We start from the raw sequence: 16,914 nt of genomic DNA on the forward strand, positions 1-16,914 counted from the left end.
ACAGCTAAAATAAAGCGGTTTTACCGAAACGCAAGAACTGTTAAATCCCGCTTTCACTCTTCCCCCGTCTGCCGAAATAGCTCAGTTGGGAGAGCGTTAGACTGAAGATCTAAAGGTCCCTGGTTCGATACCGGGTTTCGGCGTCGAAAGCACTTTTTTTGTTAAATCTATCGGTATGCAAGTATTTTGCAATAATTCTAACGAATGAAACGATTGCGCAGGTGAACACGAATGCTTGATAAAAAATGCTGATTAAGAATGCATTGCGGCAGTAGGCGTTGCAAAAGCACCGGAACAGCGTGAAAGACATGTAATAATGTGCAACAGCTAAAATAAAGCGGTTTTACCGAAACGCAAGAACTGTTGAATCCCGCTTTCACTCTTCTCCCGTCTGCGGAAATAGCTCAGTTGGGAGAGCGTTAGACTGAAGATCTAAAGGTCCCTGGTTCGATCCCGGGTTGCGGAGTCCAAAGCACAATTTTGTTAAATCTGTCGTTATGCAAGTATTTTGCAATAATTCTAACGAGTGAAACGATTACGCAGGTGAACACACATGCTTGATAGAAAAATGCTGATTCAGAATGCATCGCGGCACTAGGCGTTGCAAAAGAACCGGAACAGCGTGAAAGACTTGTAATAATGTGCAACGGCTAAAATATAGCGGTTTTACCGAAACGCAAGAACTGTTTATTCCCGCTTTCAATTTTCTCCCATCTGCCGAAATAGCTCAGTTGGGAGAGCATTAGACTGAAGATCTAAAGGTCCCTGGTTCAATCCCGGGTTTCGGCGTCCAAAGCACATTTTTGTTAAATCTGTCGGTATGCATGTATTTTGCAATAATTCTAACGTGTGAAACGATTACGCAGGTGAACACACATGCTTGATAAAAAATGCTGATTCAGATTGTACCGCGGCAGTAGGCGTTGCGAAAGAACCGGAACAGCGTAAAGACTTGTAATAATGTGCAACAGCTAAAATAAAGCGGTTTTACCGAAACGAAAGAACTGTTGAATCCCGCTTTCACTCTTCACCCTTCTGCCGAAATAGCTCAGTTGGGAGAGCGTTAGGCAGAAGATCTAAAGGTCCCTGGTTCGATCCCGGGTTTTGGCGTCCAAAGCACATCTTTTGTAAATCTGTCGGTATGCAAGTATTTTGCAATAATTCTAACGAGTGAAACGATTACGCAGGTGAACACACATGCTTGATAAAAAAAATGCTGATTCAGATTGCATCGCAGCAGTAGGCGTTGCGAAAGAACCGGAACAGCGTGAAAGACATGTAATAATGTGCAACAGCTAAAATAAAGCGGTTTTACCGAAACGCAAGAACTGTTGAATCCCGCTTTCACTCTTCTCCCGTCTGCCGAAATAACTCAGTTGGGAGAGTGTTAGACTGAAGATCTAAAGGTCCCTGGTTCAATCCCAGGTTTCGGCGTCCAAAGCACATTTTTGTTAAATCTGTCGGTATGCAAGTATTTTGCAATAATTCTAACGAGTGAAACGATTACGCAGGTGAACACACATGCTTGATAAAAAAATGCTGATTCAGGATGCATCGCGGCAGTAGGCGTTGCAAAAGAACCGGAACAGCGCCAAAGACATGTAATAATGTGCAACAGCTAAAATAAAGCGGTTTTACCGAAACGCAAGAACTGTTGAATCCCGCTTTCACTCTTCTCCCGTCTGCCGAAATAACTCAGTTGGGAGAGTGTTAGACTGAAGATCTAAAGGTCTCTGGTTCGATCCCCGGTTTCGGCGTCCAAAGCACATTTTTGTTAAATCTGTCGGTATGCAAGTATTTTGCAATAATTCTAACGAGTGAAACGATCACGCAGGTGAACACACATGCTTGATAAAAAAATGCTGATTCAGAATGCATCGCGGATGTAGGCGTTGCAAAAGAACCGGAACAGCGTGAAAGACATGTAATAATGTGCAACAGCTAAAATAAAGCGGTTTTACCGAAACGCAAGAACTGTTGAATCCCGCTTTCACTCTTCTCCCGTCTGCCGAAATAGCTCAGTTGGGAGAGCGTTAGACTGAAGATCTAAAGGTCCCTGGTTCGATACCGGGTTTCGGCGTCGAAAGCCCTTTTTTGTTAAATCTATCGGTATGCAAGTATTTTGCAATAATTCTAACGAATGAAACGGTTGCGCAGGTGAACACGCATGCTTGATAAAAAAATGCTGATTCAGAATGCATCGCGGCAGTAGGCGTTGCAAAAGCACCGGAACAGCGTGAAAGACATGTAATAATGTGCAACAGCTAAAATAAAGCGGTTTTACCGAAACGCAAGAACTGTTGAATCCCGCTTTCACTCTTCTCCCGTCTGCTGAAATAGCTCAGTTGAGAGAGCGTTAGACTGAAGATCTAAAGGTCCCTGGTTCAATCCCGGGTTTCGGCGTCCAAAGCACATTTTTGTTAAATCTGTCGGTATGCAAGTATTTTGCAATAATTCTAACGAGTGAAACGGTTACGCAGGTGAACACACATGCTTGATAAAAAAATGCTGATTCAGAATACATCGCGGCAGTAGGCGTTGCAAAAGAACCGGAACAGCGTGAAAGACATGTAATAATGTGCAACAGCTAAAATAAAGCGGTTTTACCGAAACGCAAGAACTGTTAAATCCCGCTTTCACTCTTCCCCCGTCTGCCGAAATAGCTCAGTTGGGAGAGCGTTAGACTGAAGATCTAAAGGTCCCTGGTTCGATACCGGGTTTCGGCGTCGAAAGCACTTTTTTTGTTAAATCTATCGGTATGCAAGTATTTTGCAATAATTCTAACGAATGAAACGATTGCGCAGATGAACACGAATGCTTGATAAAAAATGCTGATTAAGAATGCATTGCGGCAGTAGGCGTTGCAAAAGCACCGGAACAGCGTGAAAGACATGTAATAATGTGCAACAGCTAAAATAAAGCGGTTTTACCGAAACGCAAGAACTGTTGAATCCCGCTTTCACTCTTCTCCCGTCTGCGGAAATAGCTCAGTTGGGAGAGCGTTAGACTGAAGATCTAAAGGTCCCTGGTTCGATCCCGGGTTGCGGAGTCCAAAGCACAATTTTGTTAAATCTGTCGTTATGCAAGTATTTTGCAATAATTCTAACGAGTGAAACGATTACGCAGGTGAACACACATGCTTGATAGAAAAATGCTGATTCAGAATGCATCGCGGCACTAGGCGTTGCAAAAGAACCGGAACAGCGTGAAAGACTTGTAATAATGTGCAACGGCTAAAATATAGCGGTTTTACCGAAACGCAAGAACTGTTTATTCCCGCTTTCAATTTTCTCCCATCTGCCGAAATAGCTCAGTTGGGAGAGCATTAGACTGAAGATCTAAAGGTCCTTGGTTCAATCCCGGGTTTCGGCGTCCAAAGCACATCTTTTGTAAATCTGTCGGTATGCAAGTATTTTGCAATAATTCTAACGAGTGAAACGGTTACGCAGGTGAACACACATGCTTTATAAAAAAATGCTGATTCAGAATGCATCGCGGCAGTAGGCGTTGCAAAAGAACCGGAACAGCGTGAAAGACATGTAATATTGTGCAACAGCTAAAATAAAGCGGTTTTACCGAAACGCAAGAACTGTTGAATCCCGCTTTCACTCTTCTCCCGTCTGCCGAAATAGCTCAGTTGGGAGAGCGTTAGACTGAAGATCTAAAGGTCCCTGGTTCGATCCCGGGCTTCGGCGTCCAAAGCACATTTTTGTTAAATCTGTCGGTATGCAAGTATTTTGCAATAATTCTAACGAGTGAAACGATTACGCAGGTGAACACACATGCTTGATAAAAAAATGCTGATTCAGAATGCATCGCAGCAGTAGGCGTTGCAAAAGAACCGGAACAGCGTGAAAGACTTGTAATAATGTGCAACAGCTAAAATAAAGCGGTTTTACAGAAACGCAAGAACTGTTGAATCCCGCTTTCAATTTTCTCCCATCTGCCGAAATAGCTCAGTTGGGAGAGCGTTAGACTGAAGATCTAAAGGTCCCTGGTTCAATCCCGGGTTTCGGCGTCCAAAGCACATTTTTGTTAAATCTGTCGGTATGCATGTATTTTGCAATAATTCTAACGTGTGAAACGATTACGCATGTGAAATCACATGCTTAATAAAAAATGCTGATTCAGATTGTACCGCGGCAGTAGGCGTTGCGAAAGAACCGAAACAGCGTAAAGACTTGTAATAATGTGCAACAGCTAAAATAAAGCGGTTTTACCGAAACGGAAGAACTGTTGAATCCCGCTTTCACTCTTCTCCCTTCTGCCGAAATAGCTCAGTTGGGAGAGCGTTAGACAGAAGATCTAAAGGTCCCTCGTTCGATCCCGGGTTTTGGCGTCCAAAGCACATCTTTGGTAAATCTGTCGGTATGCAAGTATTTTGCAATAATTCTAACGAGTGAAACGATTACGCAGGTGAACACACATGCTTGATAAAAAAAATGCTGATTCAGATTGCATCGCAGCAGTAGGCGTTGCAAAAGAACCGGAACAGCGTGAAAGACATGTAATAATGTGCAACAGCTAAAATAAAGCGGTTTTACCGAAACGCAAGAACTGTTGAATCCCGCTTTCACTCTTCTCCCGTCTGCCGAAATAACTCAGTTGGGAGAGTGTTAGACTGAAGATCTAAAGGTCCCTGGTTCAATCCCAGGTTTCGGCGTCCAAAGCACATTTTTGTTAAATCTGTCGGTATGCAAGTATTTTGCAATAATTCTAACGAGTGAAACGATTACGCAGGTGAACACACATGCTTGATAAAAAAATGCTGATTCAGGATGCATCGCGGCAGTAGGCGTTGCAAAAGAACCGGAACAGCGCCAAAGACATGTAATAATGTGCAACAGCTAAAATAAAGCGGTTTTACCGAAACGCAAGAACTGTTCAATCCCGCTTTCATTCTTCTCCCGTCTGCCGAAATAGCTCAGTTGGGAGAGTGTTAGACTGAAGATCCAAAGGTCCTTGGCTCGATCCCGGGTTTCGGCGTCCAAAGCAATTTTTTTGTTAAATCTGTCGGAATACAAGTATTTTGCAATAATTCTAACGAGTGAAACGGTTACGCAGGTGAACACACATGCTTTATAAAAAAATGCTGATTCAGAATGCATCGCGGCAGTAGGCGTTGCAAAAGAACCGGAACAGCGTGAAAGACATGTAATAATGTGCAACAGCTAAAATAAAGCGGTTTTACCGAAACGCAGGAACTGTTGAATCCCGCTTTCACTCTTCTCCCGTCTGCCGAAATAGCTCAGTTGGGAGAGCGTTAGACTGAAGATCTAAAGGTCCCTGGTTCGATACTGGGTTTCGGCGTCCAAAGCACATTTTTGTTAAATCTGTCGGTATGCAAGTATTTTGCAATAATTCTAACGAGTGAAACGATTACGCAGGTGAACACACATGCTTGATAAAAAAATGCTGATTCAGAATGCATCGCAGCAGTAGGCGTTGCAAAAGAACCGGAACAGCGTGAAAGACTTGTAATAATGTGCAACAGCTAAAATAAAGCGGTTTTACAGAAACGCAAGAACTGTTGAATCCCGCTTTCAATTTTCTCCCATCTGCCGAAATAGCTCAGTTGGGAGAGCGTTAGACAGAAGATCTAAAGGTCCCTCGTTCGATCCCGGGTTTTGGCGTCCAAAGCACATCTTTGGTAAATCTGTCGGTATGCAAGTATTTTGCAATAATTCTAACGAGTGAAACGATTACGCAGGTGAACACACATGCTTGATAAAAAAAATGCTGATTCAGATTGCATCGCAGCAGTAGGCGTTGCAAAAGAACCGGAACAGCGTGAAAGACATGTAATAATGTGCAACAGCTAAAATAAAGCGGTTTTACCGAAACGCAAGAACTGTTGAATCCCGCTTTCACTCTTCTCCCGTCTGCCGAAATAACTCAGTTGGGAGAGTGTTAGACTGAAGATCTAAAGGTCCCTGGTTCAATCCCAGGTTTCGGCGTCCAAAGCACATTTTTGTTAAATCTGTCGGTATGCAAGTATTTTGCAATAATTCTAACGAGTGAAACGATTACGCAGGTGAACACACATGCTTGATAAAAAAATGCTGATTCAGGATGCATCGCGGCAGTAGGCGTTGCAAAAGAACCGGAACAGCGCCAAAGACATGTAATAATGTGCAACAGCTAAAATAAAGCGGTTTTACCGAAACGCAAGAACTGTTGAATCCCGCTTTCACTCTTCTCCCGTCTGCCGAAATAGCTCAGTTGGGAGAGCGTTAGACTGAAGATCTAAAGGTCCCTGGTTCGATACTGGGTTTCGGCGTCCAAAGCAATTTTTTTGTTAAATCTGTCGGAATACAAGTATTTTTCAATAATATAACGAGTGAAACGGTTACGCAGGTGAACACACATGCTTTATAAAAAAATGCTGATTCAGAATGCATCGCGGCAGTAGGCGTTGCAAAAGAACCGGAACAGCGTGAAAGACATGTAATATTGTGCAACAGCTAAAATAAAGCGGTTTTACCGAAACGCAAGAACTGTTGAATCCCGCTTTCACTCTTCTCCCGTCTGCCGAAATAGCTCAGCTGGGAGAGCGTTAGACTGAAGATCTAAAGGTCCCTGGTTCGATCCCGGGCTTCGGCGTCCAAAGCACATTTTTGTTAAATCTGTCGGTATGCAAGTATTTTGCAATAATTCTAACGAGTGAAACGATTACGCAGGTGAACACACATGCTTGATAAAAAAATGCTGATTCAGAATGCATCGCAGCAGTAGGCGTTGCAAAAGAACCGGAACAGCGTGAAAGACTTGTAATAATGTGCAACAGCTAAAATAAAGCGGTTTTACAGAAACGCAAGAACTGTTGAATCCCGCTTTCAATTTTCTCCCATCTGCCGAAATAGCTCAGTTGGGAGAGCGTTAGACAGAAGATCTAAAGGTCCCTCGTTCGATCCCGGGTTTTGGCGTCCAAAGCACATCTTTGGTAAATCTGTCGGTATGCAAGTATTTTGCAATAATTCTAACGAGTGAAACGATTACGCAGGTGAACACACATGCTTGATAAAAAAAATGCTGATTCAGATTGCATCGCAGCAGTAGGCGTTGCAAAAGAACCGGAACAGCGTGAAAGACATGTAATAATGTGCAACAGCTAAAATAAAGCGGTTTTACCGAAACGCAAGAACTGTTGAATCCCGCTTTCACTCTTCTCCCGTCTGCCGAAATAACTCAGTTGGGAGAGTGTTAGACTGAAGATCTAAAGGTCCCTGGTTCAATCCCAGGTTTCGGCGTCCAAAGCACATTTTTGTTAAATCTGTCGGTATGCAAGTATTTTGCAATAATTCTAACGAGTGAAACGATTACGCAGGTGAACACACATGCTTGATAAAAAAATGCTGATTCAGGATGCATCGCGGCAGTAGGCGTTGCAAAAGAACCGGAACAGCGCCAAAGACATGTAATAATGTGCAACAGCTAAAATAAAGCGGTTTTACCGAAACGCAAGAACTGTTGAATCCCGCTTTCACTCTTCTCCCGTCTGCCGAAATAGCTCAGTTGGGAGAGCGTTAGACTGAAGATCTAAAGGTCCCTGGTTCGATACTGGGTTTCGGCGTCCAAAGCAATTTTTTTGTTAAATCTGTCGGAATACAAGTATTTTTCAATAATATAACGAGTGAAACGGTTACGCAGGTGAACACACATGCTTTATAAAAAAATGCTGATTCAGAATGCATCGCGGCAGTAGGCGTTGCAAAAGAACCGGAACAGCGTGAAAGACATGTAATATTGTGCAACAGCTAAAATAAAGCGGTTTTACCGAAACGCAAGAACTGTTGAATCCCGCTTTCACTCTTCTCCCGTCTGCCGAAATAGCTCAGTTGGGAGAGCGTTAGACTGAAGATCTAAAGGTCCCTGGTTCGATCCCGGGCTTCGGCGTCCAAAGCACATTTTTGTTAAATCTGTCGGTATGCAAGTATTTTGCAATAATTCTAACGAGTGAAACGATTACGCAGGTGAACACACATGCTTGATAAAAAAATGCTGATTCAGAATGCATCGCAGCAGTAGGCGTTGCAAAAGAACCGGAACAGCGTGAAAGACTTGTAATAATGTGCAAAAGCTAAAATAAAGCGGTTTTACAGAAACGCAAGAACTGTTGAATCCCGCTTTCAATTTTCTCCCATCTGCCGAAATAGCTCAGTTGGGAGAGCGTTAGACTGAAGATCTAAAGGTCCCTGGTTCGATACTGGGTTTCGGCGTCCAAAGCACATTTTTGTTAAATCTGTCGGTATGCAAGTATTTTGCAATAATTCTAACGAGTGAAACGATTATGCAGGTGAACACACATGCTTGATAAAAAAATGCTGATTCAGAATGCATCGCGGCACTAGGCGTTGCAAAAGAACCGGAACAGCGTGAAAGACTTGTAATAATGTGCAACAGCTAAAATATAGCGGTTTTACCGAAACGCAAGAACTGTTTAATCCCGCTTTCAATTTTCTCCCATCTGCCGAAATAGCTCAGTTGGGAGAGCGTTAGACTGAAGATCTAAAGGTCCCTGGTTCAATCCCGGGTTTCGGCGTCCAAAGCACAATTTTGTTAAATCTGTCGGTATGCATGTATTTTGCAATAATTCTAACGTGTGAAACGATTACGCAGGTGAACACACATGCTTGATACAAAATGCTGATTCAGATTGTCCCGCGGCAGTAGGCGTTGCGAAAGAACCGGAACAGTGTAAAGACTTGTAATAATGTGCAACAGCTAAAATAAAGCGGTTTTACCGAAACGAAAGAACTGTTGAATCCCGCTTTCACTCTTCTCCCTTCTGCCGAAATAGCTCAGTTGGGAGAGCGTTAGACAGAAGATCTAAAGGTCCCTGGTTCGATCCCGGGTTTTGGCGTCCAAAGCACATCTTTGGTAAATCTGTCGGTATGCAAGTATTTTGCAATAATTCTAACGAGTGAAACGATTACGCAGGTGAACACACATGCTTGATACAAAATGCTGATTCAGATTGTACTGCGGCAGTAGGCGTTGCGAAAGAACCGGAACAGTGTAAAGACTTGTAATAATGTGCAACAGCTAAAATAAAGCGGTTTTACCGAAATGAAAGAACTGTTGAATCCCGCTTTCACTCTTCTCCCTTCTGCCGAAATAGCTCAGTTGGGAGAGCGTTAGACAGAAGATCTAAAGGTCCCTCGTTCGATCCCGGGTTTTGGCGTCCAAAGCACATTTTTGTTAAATCTGTCGGTATGCAAGTATTTTGCAATAATTCTAACGAGTGAAACGATTACGCAGGTGAACACACATGCTTGATAAAAAAAATGCTGATTCAGATTGCATCGCAGCAGTAGGCGTTGCAAAAGAACCGGAACAGCGTGAAAGACATGTAATAATGTGCAACAGCTAAAATAAAGCGGTTTTACCGAAACGCAAGAACTGTTGAATCCCGCTTTCACTCTTCTCCCGTCTGCCGAAATAACTCAGTTGGGAGAGTGTTAGACTGAAGATCTAAAGGTCCCTGGTTCAATCCCGGGTTTCGGCGTCCAAAGCACATTTTTGTTAAATTTGTCGGTATGCAAGTATTTTGCAATTATTCTAACGAGTGAAACGATTACGCAGGTGAACACACATGCTTGATAAAAAAATGCTGATTCAGAATGCATCGCGGCAGTAGGCGTTGCAAAAGAACCGGAACAGCGCCAAAGACATGTAATAATGTGCAACAGCTAAAATAAAGCGGTTTTACCGAAACGCAAGAACTGTTCAATCCCGCTTTCACTCTTCTCCCGTCTGCCGAAATAGCTCAGTTGGGAGAGTGTTAGACTGAAGATCCAAAGGTCCTTGGCTCGATCCCGGGTTTCGGCGTCCAAAGCAATTTTTTGTTAAATCTGTCGGAATACAAGTATTTTGCAATAATTCTAACGAGTGAAACGGTTACGCAGGTGAACACACATGCTTTATAAAAAAATGCTGATTCAGAATGCATCGCGGCAGTACGCGTTGCAAAAGAACCGGAACAGCGTGAAAGACATGTAATAATGTGCAACAGCTAAAATAAAGCGGTTTTACCGAAACGCAAGAACTGTTGAATCCCGCTTTCACTCTTCTCCCGTCTGCTGAAATAGCTCAGTTGGGAGAGCGTTAGACTGAAGATCTAAAGGTCCCTGGTTCGATACTGGGTTTCGGCGTCCAAAGCAATTTTTTGTTAAATCTGTCGGAATACAAGTATTTTTCAATAATATAACGAGTGAAACGGTTACGCAGGTGAACACACATGCTTTATAAAAAAATGCTGATTCAGAATGCATCGCGGCAGTAGGCGTTGCAAAAGAACCGGAACAGCGTGAAAGACATGTAATATTGTGCAACAGCTAAAATAAAGCGGTTTTACCGAAACGCAAGAACTGTTGAATCCCGCTTTCACTCTTCTCCCGTCTGCCGAAATAGCTCAGTTGGGAGAGCGTTAGACTGAAGATCTAAAGGTCCCTGGTTCGATCCCGGGCTTCGGCGTCCAAAGCACATTTTTGTTAAATCTGTCGGTATGCAAGTATTTTGCAATAATTCTAACGAGTGAAACGATTACGCAGGTGAACACACATGCTTGATAAAAAAATGCTGATTCAGAATGCATCGCAGCAGTAGGCGTTGCAAAAGAACCGGAACAGCGTGAAAGACTTGTAATAATGTGCAAAAGCTAAAATAAAGCGGTTTTACAGAAACGCAAGAACTGTTGAATCCCGCTTTCAATTTTCTCCCATCTGCCGAAATAGCTCAGTTGGGAGAGCGTTAGACTGAAGATCTAAAGGTCCCTGGTTCAATCCCGGGTTTCGGCGTCCAAAGCACATTTTTGTTAAATCTGTCGGTATGCATGTATTTTGCAATAATTCTAACGTGTGAAACGATTACGCAGGTGAAATCACATGCTTAATAAAAAATGCTGATTCAGATTGTACCGCGGCAGTAGGCGTTGCGAAAGAACCGAAACAGCGTAAAGACTTGTAATAATGTGCAACAGCTAAAATAAAGCGGTTTTACCGAAACGGAAGAACTGTTGAATCCCGCTTTCACTCTTCTCCCTTCTGCCGAAATAGCTCAGTTGGGAGAGCGTTAGACAGAAGATCTAAAGGTCCCTCGTTCGATCCCGGGTTTTGGCGTCCAAAGCACATCTTTGGTAAATCTGTCGGTATGCAAGTATTTTGCAATAATTCTAACGAGTGAAACGATTACGCAGGTGAACACACATGCTTGATAAAAAAAATGCTGATTCAGATTGCATCGCAGCAGTAGGCGTTGCAAAAGAACCGGAACAGCGTGAAAGACATGTAATAATGTGCAACAGCTAAAATAAAGCGGTTTTACCGAAACGCAAGAACTGTTGAATCCCGCTTTCACTCTTCTCCCGTCTGCCGAAATAACTCAGTTGGGAGAGTGTTAGACTGAAGATCTAAAGGTCCCTGGTTCAATCCCAGGTTTCGGCGTCCAAAGCACATTTTTGTTAAATCTGTCGGTATGCAAGTATTTTGCAATAATTCTAACGAGTGAAACGATTACGCAGGTGAACACACATGCTTGATAAAAAAATGCTGATTCAGGATGCATCGCGGCAGTAGGCGTTGCAAAAGAACCGGAACAGCGCCAAAGACATGTAATAATGTGCAACAGCTAAAATAAAGCGGTTTTACCGAAACGCAAGAACTGTTCAATCCCGCTTTCATTCTTCTCCCGTCTGTCGAAATAGCTCAGTTGGGAGAGTGTTAGACTGAAGATCCAAAGGTCCTTGGCTCGATCCCGGGTTTCGGCGTCCAAAGCAATTTTTTTGTTAAATCTGTCGGAATACAAGTATTTTGCAATAATTCTAACGAGTGAAACGGTTACGCAGGTGAACACACATGCTTTATAAAAAAATGCTGATTCAGAATGCATCGCGGCAGTAGGCGTTGCAAAAGAACCGGAACAGCGTGAAAGACATGTAATAATGTGCAACAGCTAAAATAAAGTGGTTTTACCGAAACGCAGGAACTGTTGAATCCCGCTTTCACTCTTCTCCCGTCTGCCGAAATAGCTCAGTTGGGAGAGCGTTAGACTGAAGATCTAAAGGTCCCTGGTTCGATACTGGGTTTCGGCGTCCAAAGCACAATTTTGTTAAATCTGTCGGTATGCAAGTATTTTGCAATAATTCTAACGAGTGAAACGATTACGCAGGTGAACACACATGCTTGATAAAAAAATGCTGATTCAGAATGCATCGCAGCAGTAGGCGTTGCAAAAGAACCGGAACAGCGTGAAAGACTTGTAATAATGTGCAACAGCTAAAATAAAGCGGTTTTACAGAAACGCAAGAACTGTTGAATCCCGCTTTCAATTTTCTCCCATCTGCCGAAATAGCTCAGTTGGGAGAGCGTTAGACTGAAGATCTAAAGGTCCCTGGTTCAATCCCGGGTTTCGGCGTCCAAAGCACATTTTTGTTAAATCTGTCGGTATGCATGTATTTTGCAATAATTCTAACGTGTGAAACGATTACGCAGGTGAACACACATGCTTGATACAAAATGCTGATTCAGATTGTACCGCGGCAGTAGGCGTTGCGAAAGAACCGGAACAGTGTAAAGACTTGTAATAATGTGCAACAGCTAAAATAAAGCGGTTTTACCGAAACGAAAGAACTGTTGAATCCCGCTTTCACTCTTCTCCCTTCTGCCGAAATAGCTCAGTTGGGAGAGCGTTAGACAGAAGATCTAAAGGTCCCTGGTTCGATCCCGGGTTTTGGCGTCCAAAGCACATCTTTGGTAAATCTGTCGGTATGCAAGTATTTTGCAATAATTCTAACGAGTGAAACGATTACGCAGGTGAACACACATGCTTGATACAAAATGCTGATTCAGATTGTACCGCGGCAGTAGGCGTTGCGAAAGAACCGGAACAGTGTAAAGACTTGTAATAATGTGCAACAGCTAAAATAAAGCGGTTTTACCGAAACGAAAGAACTGTTGAATCCCGCTTTCACTCTTCTCCCTTCTGCCGAAATAGCTCAGTTGGGAGAGCGTTAGACAGAAGATCTAAAGGTCCCTCGTTCGATCCCGGGTTTTGGCGTCCAAAGCACATTTTTGTTAAATCTGTCGGTATGCAAGTATTTTGCAATAATTCTAACGAGTGAAACGATTACGCAGGTGAACACACATGCTTGATAAAAAAAATGCTGATTCAGATTGCATCGCAGCAGTAGGCGTTGCAAAAGAACCGGAACAGCGTGAAAGACATGTAATAATGTGCAACAGCTAAAATAAAGCGGTTTTACCGAAACGCAAGAACTGTTGAATCCCGCTTTCACTCTTCTCCCGTCTGCCGAAATAACTCAGTTGGGAGAGTGTTAGACTGAAGATCTAAAGGTCCCTGGTTCAATCCCGGGTTTCGGCGTCCAAAGCACATTTTTGTTAAATTTGTCGGTATGCAAGTATTTTGCAATTATTCTAACGAGTGAAACGATTACGCAGGTGAACACACATGCTTGATAAAAAAATGCTGATTCAGAATGCATCGCGGCAGTAGGCGTTGCAAAAGAACCGGAACAGCGCCAAAGACATGTAATAATGTGCAACAGCTAAAATAAAGCGGTTTTACCGAAACGCAAGAACTGTTCAATCCCGCTTTCACTCTTCTCCCGTCTGCAGAAATAGCTCAGTTGGGAGAGTGTTAGACTGAAGATCCAAAGGTCCTTGGCTCGATCCCGGGTTTCGGCGTCCAAAGCAATTTTTTGTTAAATCTGTCGGAATACAAGTATTTTGCAATAATTCTAACGAGTGAAACGGTTACGCAGGTGAACACACATGCTTTATAAAAAAATGCTGATTCAGAATGCATCGCGGCAGTACGCGTTGCAAAAGAACCGGAACAGCGTGAAAGACATGTAATATTGTGCAACAGCTAAAATAAAGCGGTTTTACCGAAACGCAAGAACTTTTGAATCCCGCTTTCACTCTTCTCCCGTCTGCCGAAATAGCTCAGTTGGGAGAGCGTTAGACTGAAGATCTAAAGGTCCCTGGTTCGATCCCGGGCTTCGGCGTCCAAAGCACATTTTTGTTAAATCTGTCGGTATGCAAGTATTTTGCAATAATTCTAACGAGTGAAACGATTACGCAGGTGAACACACATGCTTGATAAAAAAAATGCTGATTCAGATTGCATCGCAGCAGTAGGCGTTGCAAAAGAACCGGAACAGCGTGAAAGACATGTAATAATGTGCAACAGCTAAAATAAAGCGGTTTTACCGAAACGCAAGAACTGTTGAATCCCGCTTTCACTCTTCTCCCGTCTGCCGAAATAACTGAGTTGGGAGAGTGTTAAGGTTGGTGCACACCGGCGACTAGCCGCGGTCGCGCGACCATTTGCGACTGGCGACCAAACTGCGAGCGACGTTCACACCGGCAAGGATTCATGCGAGCGACCGGAAGTCGCAAACCCGGAGAGTCACGTACAGATCTCGTTATCAACGAGAACTTGGGCGACCGGCGACGATCAGCTGATCAGATACGGAGCCCGCTGAGCGCGATGCGTTTGTTTTTGACGGCTGTGTTTGCGTAGCGTTCTCCCGGCAGCATCATAGACTTCGAGTCGAGTGATGAAGAAGAGGTTGTGGCGGTGCTGATGTGCTCAGCCAACGTGTCAGCGCTGGCAGCACGAAAACGTTCAAAGCAAGCAAGGCGGTGGTGGGTGAGACCGTCCCTTCGCTCGCGAGAAGTGGCTGGCCACACAGGACGTCTGCTTCCCGACTTGCGCTCGCACGACGAGGAGTATTTCCGAGAGTAAGTTTATGGTTGTTTTACGTGCTTATAAGATAGTGCATAACATGTTATCTCATTCTTTTTTTGGTGGTTAGCTTCATGCGGATGCCGCCACGAACGTTCGACACTTTGCTCGAACTGCTGCGCCCCGCAATATCCAAGCAGGACACAAACCACCGGCCTACAATTTCGGCACACGACAGCCTGGCCATGACCATTAAGTAAGAGCGTGTGGTTTGAAGATTAATATGCTGTGGCTTGTGGCTGCGCTTCGCTTGTAAGGAAGTTTCGCTTGGGCAGATAGAACGAATTGCATTTATGACGTATGCGGGCTCGATGGTGCAGTCGTTACTGCGGTCGGCAGTTTAGGCGTAAATGAGGGGTTTGATTACGGCCGCATCGATCGCCTTTAAGTGGAGGCGAAATGCACTTAAGTTGGCGCGTTTGTTGCGCACGTACGTTAAGAATCTCAGGTGGTGAATGTTTCAAAACCATCTGTTGTGGCTTATTGCGTAATCAGTACGTGGTTTCCGCTTGTAAAATCACAGAAAATGGGGTTCTGCGCTACACAATGACATTACATTGTGGACGTGTCAGTTCCCGTTTTCTGTTATCCTGATGCACAGGTACTATATAGAGCGCAATTATGATGTTATAAAATAAGTGAAACACAATCCTCAGCTTTGCGAGTACAATTATGCACAAATTTTTAGGACAAATTGATGTGCTGTTCAAGGCACTCAGAGTATTCATGCCAAAAATATTTTTCAGCATCGAGGAAGGAGGAGGTTCAACCAACCACCCTTTATGTATCTGCATGCACGACGGTGTGTGTTTGCACAAGTACACATGCGAAATTTCTCACAAACATGACCAGCGTTTAACCCCTGCACCTTGCTACAATTTTACGTATGTTCTGTTAAATTGACAGTGACACAATACACTGTGGACAGTAGCGCAGTGGCAATACATATTGTGGACGGTAGCACATTGTGTGAAAGCAATTTAAACAATAGACTTGAGTGATGTACGTTTTGCGAAATAGGTTCTCCTTGAATTTACAGCTTTTCAGAAATCCATGCTAAGCAAATTGCTACAGGTACATTTAGGTTGCCCTTCTTCAACCTGAGTAATATGAGCACGTACGCTCTTCCATGAAAAGGTTGATGCATGCTTATGATTCGCCAAAATGTGTAGGCACAGAAATATTCACTGCATATACGACAGCTTGCGGAGTGCACAAGCAAGCAGTGCTACTGTTCGCGACCAGTCGCAAATGGTCGCGCGACCGCTCCTAGTTGCCGGTGTGCACCAGCCCTAATTAGGTTTAACTGTACAGCGCAATCGTTCTCTCAAAAGTGCACAATGGTTTTGTCCAAATGCGAGCAGTTGCTGACCTTGGCTGTCATGGAACTTGACATATCGAAATTTCTAAAGTTAGTCAGTAAATATGCATTCTATCAGAAGCTGTGATGATGCCGTAGAAAGTAGACAGCAGAGGTAGCGCTCATTAATACATAAAAATGAGGAACACTTTGGCAATGTAGCGTCATGACTATGACACTGAAATGCAACTATGCGTGAGATTTTCAAGCTCAGCATGCTCCTTTTACAGTGTGTCTTCCATCATGGCTGTGCCGACAGAAATTTCACATGGCACTTATGCGTTTTAGGTATGCCAAGGAAGTGCGAGATAAATTGGCGCACTACTTCGTCACAGACGGTCAGGTGCCTTGGCAGGACAAAGTGGTGAACAGCACTTGAGGCGTACAAGGTGAAGGTGGGTTGTAAATGCATTTTATTGCTTACAGAACTTATGTACATAGCATCTTCTTAAGCTAAACAAACAAGAGAAAAATCACCCGTGACACAACAGATACATTACAGGGAAAACTGTCATGTCCAAATATAATCATGAAAACACAAAAATAAATAATTCATGTTAAAATATTTGGGTTATTGCACGGTTATCACTACAATTATCACAGAAATAAGTTGCCCTAAAGGGGTCATGACACCCAATTTTCAACCATAATGTGTGTTGTATGAGCTGATTCTTGTATGTTCACATACAAGCTGGCAAAATTCAAGCGATTTGGTCAAGCTGCTAATTTTTAATCGCATATTTTTATAAACGAGCTAGTCGCCTGACAGTTGGGCAATACTGACG

The 16,914-nt window shown here is 43.4% G+C and overlaps 44 non-coding genes across 44 annotated transcripts; all 44 read left to right on the forward strand.

Annotated features, from left to right (window-relative positions):
- Nucleotides 1-70: 70 nt before the first annotated feature.
- Nucleotides 71-143, forward strand: TRNAF-GAA (transfer RNA phenylalanine (anticodon GAA)). Its single transcript has one exon. It is a non-coding gene; the product is annotated as a tRNA-Phe (tRNA).
- A 247-nt stretch (nt 144-390) lies between these two features.
- TRNAF-GAA (transfer RNA phenylalanine (anticodon GAA)) lies at nt 391-466 on the forward strand. The gene has a single exon. It is a non-coding gene; the product is annotated as a tRNA-Phe (tRNA).
- A 250-nt stretch (nt 467-716) lies between these two features.
- TRNAF-GAA (transfer RNA phenylalanine (anticodon GAA)) lies at nt 717-789 on the forward strand. Its single transcript has one exon. It is a non-coding gene; the product is annotated as a tRNA-Phe (tRNA).
- A 248-nt stretch (nt 790-1,037) lies between these two features.
- TRNAF-GAA (transfer RNA phenylalanine (anticodon GAA)) lies at nt 1,038-1,110 on the forward strand. Its single transcript has one exon. It is a non-coding gene; the product is annotated as a tRNA-Phe (tRNA).
- Nucleotides 1,111-1,361: 251 nt separating this feature from the next.
- TRNAF-GAA (transfer RNA phenylalanine (anticodon GAA)) lies at nt 1,362-1,434 on the forward strand. Its single transcript has one exon. It is a non-coding gene; the product is annotated as a tRNA-Phe (tRNA).
- A 250-nt stretch (nt 1,435-1,684) lies between these two features.
- On the forward strand, nt 1,685-1,757 carry TRNAF-GAA (transfer RNA phenylalanine (anticodon GAA)). Its single transcript has one exon. It is a non-coding gene; the product is annotated as a tRNA-Phe (tRNA).
- A 250-nt stretch (nt 1,758-2,007) lies between these two features.
- TRNAF-GAA (transfer RNA phenylalanine (anticodon GAA)) lies at nt 2,008-2,080 on the forward strand. The gene has a single exon. It is a non-coding gene; the product is annotated as a tRNA-Phe (tRNA).
- A 250-nt stretch (nt 2,081-2,330) lies between these two features.
- On the forward strand, nt 2,331-2,403 carry TRNAF-GAA (transfer RNA phenylalanine (anticodon GAA)). Its single transcript has one exon. It is a non-coding gene; the product is annotated as a tRNA-Phe (tRNA).
- Nucleotides 2,404-2,653: 250 nt separating this feature from the next.
- TRNAF-GAA (transfer RNA phenylalanine (anticodon GAA)) lies at nt 2,654-2,726 on the forward strand. Its single transcript has one exon. It is a non-coding gene; the product is annotated as a tRNA-Phe (tRNA).
- A 247-nt stretch (nt 2,727-2,973) lies between these two features.
- TRNAF-GAA (transfer RNA phenylalanine (anticodon GAA)) lies at nt 2,974-3,049 on the forward strand. The gene has a single exon. It is a non-coding gene; the product is annotated as a tRNA-Phe (tRNA).
- Nucleotides 3,050-3,299: 250 nt separating this feature from the next.
- Nucleotides 3,300-3,372, forward strand: TRNAF-GAA (transfer RNA phenylalanine (anticodon GAA)). The gene has a single exon. It is a non-coding gene; the product is annotated as a tRNA-Phe (tRNA).
- Nucleotides 3,373-3,622: 250 nt separating this feature from the next.
- On the forward strand, nt 3,623-3,695 carry TRNAF-GAA (transfer RNA phenylalanine (anticodon GAA)). The gene has a single exon. It is a non-coding gene; the product is annotated as a tRNA-Phe (tRNA).
- Nucleotides 3,696-3,945: 250 nt separating this feature from the next.
- TRNAF-GAA (transfer RNA phenylalanine (anticodon GAA)) lies at nt 3,946-4,018 on the forward strand. Its single transcript has one exon. It is a non-coding gene; the product is annotated as a tRNA-Phe (tRNA).
- Nucleotides 4,019-4,266: 248 nt separating this feature from the next.
- TRNAF-GAA (transfer RNA phenylalanine (anticodon GAA)) lies at nt 4,267-4,339 on the forward strand. Its single transcript has one exon. It is a non-coding gene; the product is annotated as a tRNA-Phe (tRNA).
- A 251-nt stretch (nt 4,340-4,590) lies between these two features.
- Nucleotides 4,591-4,663, forward strand: TRNAF-GAA (transfer RNA phenylalanine (anticodon GAA)). Its single transcript has one exon. It is a non-coding gene; the product is annotated as a tRNA-Phe (tRNA).
- A 250-nt stretch (nt 4,664-4,913) lies between these two features.
- TRNAF-GAA (transfer RNA phenylalanine (anticodon GAA)) lies at nt 4,914-4,986 on the forward strand. Its single transcript has one exon. It is a non-coding gene; the product is annotated as a tRNA-Phe (tRNA).
- A 251-nt stretch (nt 4,987-5,237) lies between these two features.
- On the forward strand, nt 5,238-5,310 carry TRNAF-GAA (transfer RNA phenylalanine (anticodon GAA)). The gene has a single exon. It is a non-coding gene; the product is annotated as a tRNA-Phe (tRNA).
- A 250-nt stretch (nt 5,311-5,560) lies between these two features.
- Nucleotides 5,561-5,633, forward strand: TRNAF-GAA (transfer RNA phenylalanine (anticodon GAA)). The gene has a single exon. It is a non-coding gene; the product is annotated as a tRNA-Phe (tRNA).
- Nucleotides 5,634-5,884: 251 nt separating this feature from the next.
- On the forward strand, nt 5,885-5,957 carry TRNAF-GAA (transfer RNA phenylalanine (anticodon GAA)). The gene has a single exon. It is a non-coding gene; the product is annotated as a tRNA-Phe (tRNA).
- A 250-nt stretch (nt 5,958-6,207) lies between these two features.
- Nucleotides 6,208-6,280, forward strand: TRNAF-GAA (transfer RNA phenylalanine (anticodon GAA)). Its single transcript has one exon. It is a non-coding gene; the product is annotated as a tRNA-Phe (tRNA).
- A 250-nt stretch (nt 6,281-6,530) lies between these two features.
- Nucleotides 6,531-6,603, forward strand: TRNAF-GAA (transfer RNA phenylalanine (anticodon GAA)). Its single transcript has one exon. It is a non-coding gene; the product is annotated as a tRNA-Phe (tRNA).
- Nucleotides 6,604-6,853: 250 nt separating this feature from the next.
- TRNAF-GAA (transfer RNA phenylalanine (anticodon GAA)) lies at nt 6,854-6,926 on the forward strand. Its single transcript has one exon. It is a non-coding gene; the product is annotated as a tRNA-Phe (tRNA).
- A 251-nt stretch (nt 6,927-7,177) lies between these two features.
- Nucleotides 7,178-7,250, forward strand: TRNAF-GAA (transfer RNA phenylalanine (anticodon GAA)). Its single transcript has one exon. It is a non-coding gene; the product is annotated as a tRNA-Phe (tRNA).
- Nucleotides 7,251-7,500: 250 nt separating this feature from the next.
- Nucleotides 7,501-7,573, forward strand: TRNAF-GAA (transfer RNA phenylalanine (anticodon GAA)). Its single transcript has one exon. It is a non-coding gene; the product is annotated as a tRNA-Phe (tRNA).
- A 250-nt stretch (nt 7,574-7,823) lies between these two features.
- On the forward strand, nt 7,824-7,896 carry TRNAF-GAA (transfer RNA phenylalanine (anticodon GAA)). Its single transcript has one exon. It is a non-coding gene; the product is annotated as a tRNA-Phe (tRNA).
- A 250-nt stretch (nt 7,897-8,146) lies between these two features.
- Nucleotides 8,147-8,219, forward strand: TRNAF-GAA (transfer RNA phenylalanine (anticodon GAA)). Its single transcript has one exon. It is a non-coding gene; the product is annotated as a tRNA-Phe (tRNA).
- A 250-nt stretch (nt 8,220-8,469) lies between these two features.
- On the forward strand, nt 8,470-8,542 carry TRNAF-GAA (transfer RNA phenylalanine (anticodon GAA)). Its single transcript has one exon. It is a non-coding gene; the product is annotated as a tRNA-Phe (tRNA).
- Nucleotides 8,543-8,790: 248 nt separating this feature from the next.
- TRNAF-GAA (transfer RNA phenylalanine (anticodon GAA)) lies at nt 8,791-8,863 on the forward strand. Its single transcript has one exon. It is a non-coding gene; the product is annotated as a tRNA-Phe (tRNA).
- A 248-nt stretch (nt 8,864-9,111) lies between these two features.
- Nucleotides 9,112-9,184, forward strand: TRNAF-GAA (transfer RNA phenylalanine (anticodon GAA)). Its single transcript has one exon. It is a non-coding gene; the product is annotated as a tRNA-Phe (tRNA).
- Nucleotides 9,185-9,435: 251 nt separating this feature from the next.
- TRNAF-GAA (transfer RNA phenylalanine (anticodon GAA)) lies at nt 9,436-9,508 on the forward strand. Its single transcript has one exon. It is a non-coding gene; the product is annotated as a tRNA-Phe (tRNA).
- Nucleotides 9,509-9,758: 250 nt separating this feature from the next.
- TRNAF-GAA (transfer RNA phenylalanine (anticodon GAA)) lies at nt 9,759-9,831 on the forward strand. Its single transcript has one exon. It is a non-coding gene; the product is annotated as a tRNA-Phe (tRNA).
- A 250-nt stretch (nt 9,832-10,081) lies between these two features.
- Nucleotides 10,082-10,154, forward strand: TRNAF-GAA (transfer RNA phenylalanine (anticodon GAA)). Its single transcript has one exon. It is a non-coding gene; the product is annotated as a tRNA-Phe (tRNA).
- A 249-nt stretch (nt 10,155-10,403) lies between these two features.
- Nucleotides 10,404-10,476, forward strand: TRNAF-GAA (transfer RNA phenylalanine (anticodon GAA)). The gene has a single exon. It is a non-coding gene; the product is annotated as a tRNA-Phe (tRNA).
- Nucleotides 10,477-10,726: 250 nt separating this feature from the next.
- Nucleotides 10,727-10,799, forward strand: TRNAF-GAA (transfer RNA phenylalanine (anticodon GAA)). Its single transcript has one exon. It is a non-coding gene; the product is annotated as a tRNA-Phe (tRNA).
- Nucleotides 10,800-11,047: 248 nt separating this feature from the next.
- TRNAF-GAA (transfer RNA phenylalanine (anticodon GAA)) lies at nt 11,048-11,120 on the forward strand. Its single transcript has one exon. It is a non-coding gene; the product is annotated as a tRNA-Phe (tRNA).
- A 251-nt stretch (nt 11,121-11,371) lies between these two features.
- On the forward strand, nt 11,372-11,444 carry TRNAF-GAA (transfer RNA phenylalanine (anticodon GAA)). Its single transcript has one exon. It is a non-coding gene; the product is annotated as a tRNA-Phe (tRNA).
- A 250-nt stretch (nt 11,445-11,694) lies between these two features.
- Nucleotides 11,695-11,767, forward strand: TRNAF-GAA (transfer RNA phenylalanine (anticodon GAA)). Its single transcript has one exon. It is a non-coding gene; the product is annotated as a tRNA-Phe (tRNA).
- Nucleotides 11,768-12,018: 251 nt separating this feature from the next.
- On the forward strand, nt 12,019-12,091 carry TRNAF-GAA (transfer RNA phenylalanine (anticodon GAA)). Its single transcript has one exon. It is a non-coding gene; the product is annotated as a tRNA-Phe (tRNA).
- Nucleotides 12,092-12,341: 250 nt separating this feature from the next.
- On the forward strand, nt 12,342-12,414 carry TRNAF-GAA (transfer RNA phenylalanine (anticodon GAA)). The gene has a single exon. It is a non-coding gene; the product is annotated as a tRNA-Phe (tRNA).
- A 248-nt stretch (nt 12,415-12,662) lies between these two features.
- TRNAF-GAA (transfer RNA phenylalanine (anticodon GAA)) lies at nt 12,663-12,735 on the forward strand. The gene has a single exon. It is a non-coding gene; the product is annotated as a tRNA-Phe (tRNA).
- A 248-nt stretch (nt 12,736-12,983) lies between these two features.
- TRNAF-GAA (transfer RNA phenylalanine (anticodon GAA)) lies at nt 12,984-13,056 on the forward strand. The gene has a single exon. It is a non-coding gene; the product is annotated as a tRNA-Phe (tRNA).
- A 251-nt stretch (nt 13,057-13,307) lies between these two features.
- On the forward strand, nt 13,308-13,380 carry TRNAF-GAA (transfer RNA phenylalanine (anticodon GAA)). Its single transcript has one exon. It is a non-coding gene; the product is annotated as a tRNA-Phe (tRNA).
- Nucleotides 13,381-13,630: 250 nt separating this feature from the next.
- On the forward strand, nt 13,631-13,703 carry TRNAF-GAA (transfer RNA phenylalanine (anticodon GAA)). Its single transcript has one exon. It is a non-coding gene; the product is annotated as a tRNA-Phe (tRNA).
- A 250-nt stretch (nt 13,704-13,953) lies between these two features.
- TRNAF-GAA (transfer RNA phenylalanine (anticodon GAA)) lies at nt 13,954-14,026 on the forward strand. Its single transcript has one exon. It is a non-coding gene; the product is annotated as a tRNA-Phe (tRNA).
- The last annotated feature ends 2,888 nt before the right edge of the window (nt 14,027-16,914 follow it).

The sequence above is a fragment of the Rhipicephalus microplus genome, chromosome 4 (assembly GCF_043290135.1).
Source record: "Rhipicephalus microplus isolate Deutch F79 chromosome 4, USDA_Rmic, whole genome shotgun sequence".
Classification (NCBI taxonomy): domain Eukaryota; kingdom Metazoa; phylum Arthropoda; class Arachnida; order Ixodida; family Ixodidae; genus Rhipicephalus; species Rhipicephalus microplus.